The sequence below is a fragment of the Alligator sinensis genome, unplaced genomic scaffold (genome assembly GCF_000455745.1).
Source record: "Alligator sinensis unplaced genomic scaffold, ASM45574v1 scaffold188_1, whole genome shotgun sequence".
NCBI lineage: Eukaryota > Metazoa > Chordata > Crocodylia > Alligatoridae > Alligator > Alligator sinensis.
In genome coordinates this window covers 2,117,001-2,123,000 of record NW_005841903.1, presented here as the reverse complement: position 1 = coordinate 2,123,000, position 6,000 = coordinate 2,117,001, and positions in this window count along the sequence as shown.

Below are 6,000 nucleotides of genomic sequence, written 5' to 3'. Positions count from 1 at the left end.
ACCTATTTAATAGGTTGGCTTTTTCCTGGGCCTCAGTTGTCAGTTGCCCCAACTGATTCAGCAGGGGCCCAATGTTGCCCCTGCTTTTCCTCCAGCTCCCCACATATCTGAAAAAGGACTGTTTATTGTCCTTGATGCTCAAAGCTAGTTGGAGTTCAGTTGCAGCCTTGGCTTTCCTGGTCTGCTCCGTGCAGGACCGGACCAGTGCAGAATAATCCTCCTTGGAGGTGATTCCCATCCTCCATCCTTTGTAGGCCTTTCTTTTTAGCCTGGGGGCTAAAAAGAAAGGCCTACAAAGGCATGGGGGGAAAGGCCCTGCGCGCTCCCCATGGACCCAGAAGTGGACCAGAAGTATTTCATGTCTACTTCTGGGTTTGCCGCCAAGCATGCAGGGGGCCCCGCACACTCCTGTGGGACACTCCATCTTCCCCAGCATTGCAGCATTCACGAGCCACACCTGGTACCCTGAGGTATGTAGAAAAAACATTTAAAGCTGCATCTATGGCCAAATCATTGATTCTCTGAATCAGCATCAAATCTTCAGATTTCGATTCAGCCGAATCTAATTGGGGACAGTGATCTGAATCAACAAATCAAATCACTGTCCCCAAATCGGGCTGAATCCAAATCCAATCCTGTTTGGCACACCCCCAATATATGTGTGTGTGTGTGTGTGTGTGTGTGTGTAAGTATATATATGACTTTTCTTTATTTATTTAATTATAAAAGGCATTTTATTTAAAGACCTTTTGTTTGAAAGGCTTCTTAGAGCAAGGTCCTGGACCAAGTTGCTGGCACTCAAGGTAGAAAGGTTGTTGTAAGGTCTCCAGCTGCAACTGTATCATAAAAAACAATAGTTCTCAGGTTCATGCTTGCCACAAAAACCGTAGTCCTATTATATAAAACCATCTCTTCTCATGCTGTTTGTGGGATTCCACTCTCCTCTCTAAATCACTGCTAATGGTGGTGGTAATAGTAACAGTATATCACCTAGGAGCCCTTGGTGTGGACCAGGCTCCCCTGTGCTATGTGCAAGACAAAAAACAAAATGGTAGTTCCTGTCCCCATATACTTATAATATGATCAAAGTATAAGACAAGAGATATAACATAGGATAAAGACAGATGAAGGAGTACAAGGAAACAATGAAAGAACATTGGTTAGAGTGGTAGGCATAGCACATAGGCATATGCTAATATGAACAGCACTGTCAAAATGCACTTTAGAGCCATTTCTGCAGCAGTTACTGGACTCTATGCCAGGAAATGTTAATGACCATGGTACAGTCTCTTGTTTTCTGTGGCACAATAACAATTAATTTACACCATTTGGAAAAACACTGTATACTTTTTTTTTAAAGATCAATAAAAGCAAATCCGTACAACGTAAAGTAGACAGTATCAAAATGAAAAGCTGTTATTTTATATTGGGGCCTCTAATAGAATTTGAATGCTGATACAGGCAAGTTGTCCATTCTAATCTAATGATAAGCCATCATGATTCTGTTTAACATTTATGGAAACAATTAAAAATGGCTGGCACCAAACGCATTGAAAGAAAAAAATTAGTAATCCCCAGATTATACCTCAATATGATGATGTAAGCATTACAATATTCATCACTTAGTTTTACATGATCTGATGAGTCTGATAATTCGTGGAGTCCAGTTTTAACTACTAGGTATAGTTTAATAATTATTTATAAAGGAAAATTGTAACTCTAAAGAAATTGCTCCATTTTGCAGCATCAGAGTAGTTCCACTACTAATGCATGTCATAATCAAAACAGAACTGATAAGAAACTTTCTGACATTTTCTTTTGGCATTTTTGATTCATCACAATTGAAATATTTGGGAAGAACATGTTGTTGAATCTAATCATGAAAACCAGGCAGATTTACTGCTGCTTCTCCCAATTTATAGATTGCCATAGAACCTGGAAACTTCCTGAGCTCAAGCTCCAGTTCTCATGGCTCCCAAACTCCCTTTCACAGTGCCTGAGACTGCTAGGCTCCTAGTTTCTCAGTAAACTGCCATGTGGGCAACTGAAACTCCAGGCAGCTGAAGGCCATTTGTAAATTTGTCTTGGAAAAAGCTGAACTAGAATGCTGTGATCCTATTTTTACACGCACGAAATGCTGTCTCTCCTCCATTTTACACGACATTTTGTAACTGAGTTCTCATTTTTATTGTGGTATGACATGACTCTCCTAAAGTCTGGCATTCCTCATAGAAGAGGAAATCTAGGTTCCATTGATCTTCAGTCATGTATTGCTTCCTACAGATTTCAGATACACTTCTTGCAGATTCTGTTGATGACTCATGAGTAAGTGTCACATAGGCATATCTAAGAATGACAGTATTCATTCTACTCCTAGATAACTTATTCCTTGGAAATACCACTGGTGCTTCTGCAGCCATGCGTGGCAGCCCTACATCATCAATATCAAAGGTAAAGATAAAAATAGTGACTTTAAACTAGCTTTACATCATTCTCTTCCTGGATATGGCAGGTATGGAACTAACTCTGATATAAACCAGGTAGTCATGAAGGTTGCTTGAAATCATGGCAGCTTCTTCATAGCTATCTTTGACACAAGTCATATAGAACAGTGATGCATGCTTGACACTGGTCCTGAAACTCCTCTCCAATTTCTTCATTACTGGGTACAACTTGCAGAGAGAACAGTAGACGGACACCAGTAGTGGCTCAACACAACAGCTACGTCAGGGAAATACTCCATAGGCCCATAATGGGTTGTTCACAGTAGGCTACCATCAATCCTTCTGGATCATGGTGTATGCATCAGAGGTCACCAGGACCTTCACGTACACCTAGGCAGGAGCACAGAGGCTGCCCAGACTTTCCACCCACCTTTACATCATTGAGACAGTATCCAAAGACCAGACTGAGTCCAGACATTCAGTGCCTTAATGACTGTGGTAATATGCACATCCAGGAATCTAACCAGGGTGGCAGATGAGGAATCTACCACTGAACCACAACAGCAGGTTACAACTGATGTAGCAGCTAAGGGAAACATTGGTTATTCCATATGAAATACTGTACTCTCATGGCCAGCACTTATTAACATATAGTGCATGTTTCTGAGTTTATCTTTACAGTATCTTTTGGTCTGATCATTATGAAATAAGCAACAGAGGAAAAGCAGAAGTTAACATTAATATGAGAACCACTTTCTGCAGACAGACAGTATAATACAGTAGCAGTATAAACAACTGATACATTCATATAGAAACACTGCTATGGGTTCTAGAATTTTTTGTGTAAGTATTGTGGTAACAAATGAACCTTTAAATTTGTCAACTGACTCAGAAACTACAGTAACTTTTTAAAGTTTTTATTTTAAAGCTGTGGTAGGTCATGGCAGCAGGCTGGGAAAACCTTAAGATAAAAATGCATAAGTAGACAAAATGAAAAGGAAGGGATGATTCTTACCACTGCTATAACTGGGAAAATAATTGTAATAAATAAAAATATGAGGGAAATCAATACAATTCTGCAGAGCTCGAGTTCCTCTGGATTGGAGGTTGTTTTGGAAATAGACGTCAACTGCTAATTTTGCTCCAAATTTCCCCAAAACAGAGGGTGTACTGATCTGTTGTCTGTCACCAGCAGAAATATGTCACTTACATACTGACAAAAAGCTGTTATCTGTTTTCTGTATACTGCATCTTTAAACGTAACAGTGTTCCAACCTGCTGCAAAAGCTGCTCTGAGGTAGTCACCATTTTGTCGTTCTGATGTCACTGTGTTCTCTTAGCCTTGCACAGCTTACACTAGTTCTTCCTGTAATGATTTTGGGCATGTATGTTTTCATCCTTAAACTGAAACATGGGATTGAATGTAGAATTTTGACCCTGTATGTGGTAAAACACAATGGAGTCTAGCTCTGCTTCAAGTGTTTGATTCAATCAGGCTTGGAAAACCATTCAGAGGCTTAGATACTTATTTTAGTTATCTGAGCCCTTTAGACGCTGACATTTGGGCAGGGTGTCTAAACAGTACAAACTCCCATTAGGAAGTATCAGAAATGTGACTATAACTGGAACAGAAATGTCCAAACACAGCCTTTCTGTTGGCAATTTGGAGCTTGTGATTCTGGGTAGGATGTAGAAATATAAAAATCTGCCCCAGTGGGCACTGATGAAACTTCAGAAAAATGACATAAAAATAAAGTTTAGAACCTGTCAGAGAAGTGCCTAGGCTCACAGTTGTCATAAATAAGTCCCTGACGGGGTTAAATGCTCCTGTCACAATGGGCAGAGCGAGCAGTTTTACCCCCCCCTACTGTCTTGGCCACCTAATATGGGCGTACCCTATGTCATCTATCCAGCACCTCTGTGGAAAATTCTAGTATGTTTGAGTCTAGCAGGTAAATGCTAGGTCTCGGTGGAAAAACACTGTATTGCAGGGAAGAGTTCCCGCCCTGTTATGCAGATACGTGCAACATCATTGGCTGGATGTAAATTATGCAAGGTAGATGGTTAGCTATTGGCTCGCTAGCCATGTAAAGGGTTAAGCAGTTTCCGCCCAAGGCGGAGTGCCCTGACAACGCCTAGGAGCTCTCTGAGCACGCTCAGGGATTATCTCAGGGGCTCGCTGGTGGACTGGCCATCCTCCAACATCTCCCCGTTGCCGAATTACCCGACGTACCCCGTTCCTGTTGCATGCTCAACTCGTTGCGCTGCATTACTAGTTACTTGTTACCAGTCATCAGTCACCTGTTGCAGTTGACGTGTTACCTGCTACGTTATTGTATGTAACCAAGTGTGCCTCACCTGCGCCTGTATCACCAAAGGCGTAAGTAAAAACTTCTTGTTTTGAAACCAGTACGCTGTCTTGGCCTCTTCATCCACACGCCTGCCCAACCGATCCTGCTTTTGATTAACAAACCCCGACTTCTGGCCCGGCTGGCCCAGCTCCCAGGACAACAGTGATGGGGAGGAAAAAGATCTAGTTTTGCTCTTGTACAAGAAAAGTGGATTTGGATTTTTCTCCATTTTATATCAGTGCAAGTGCCAAGCAAAGATTATACAAGCTCACCCCCCTCAAATCTCCTTAAACAGTAGTTCACATAATATTTCCACTAAATAGTCCATAGTTTCTTTTAATACTTCAAATATCTTTTGAAATGGAAGTAATGCAGGAAAAATTGCTACATATCCTAACAGTGAACTTGTTAATTAATTAAAATTGATTGCCAATGTATAAAGGTGTGGGACAATGTTTTTTCCAAAACAGACCACCCTTATTAATTATATTTAGCCAAATTTCCCAAAAGATAGTTGTTAAAAATGCCAGTGCTGCACACATCATTTTATTAAAAAATTGTAGATGATTAAGCCTAGATGAGGAAGCCTAAATGCTAGTATGGCACTTGAGAAGGGGTTCAAATAACATACAAAAATAATAGAAATGAATGAGATTGAGTCTCTAGGAAACAGCCTTAAATTCAAATACAGAGCTGGGAATCTGATGTTTATACAGTTTAAGGACTATTGCAAAATTATCTTATACGTACTTTAGATTTGAAAAATTCCTGAAATAGCTAATATCACTCTACTAAGTGAAAAATAACTTGAAAAATCACAGTTGGAGCCTTATAAAATCTGTTACCGGATCTGGTCCCTGATTTGGCACACGCCTAATTTGAAGCAAGTTAGTAGCCCCACTGAAGCTAAAGAGATCCTCTGTAAGGAAGACAAGTTGCAACAAGGAACTGATGTGAGGAACTTGTCTGGTTTCAGAAGAGCCACTTATTAGTTGGTAGGTAATACTTTTGAAAGATTGTTCTCATCTGCATTTGAACTAGTAACTTTGGAGTGAGATGTATGTTAACAGTTTCTTTAGACATCTGTTATAGTTTTGACAAATGCTATCCTTGGATAATATTATCTGCAGAGGGGAAGTTGGATGTCCCAAAACAGAATTGAGGATAGGTGAACTGTGGTCATTTATGAGTCATTCATTAACTTG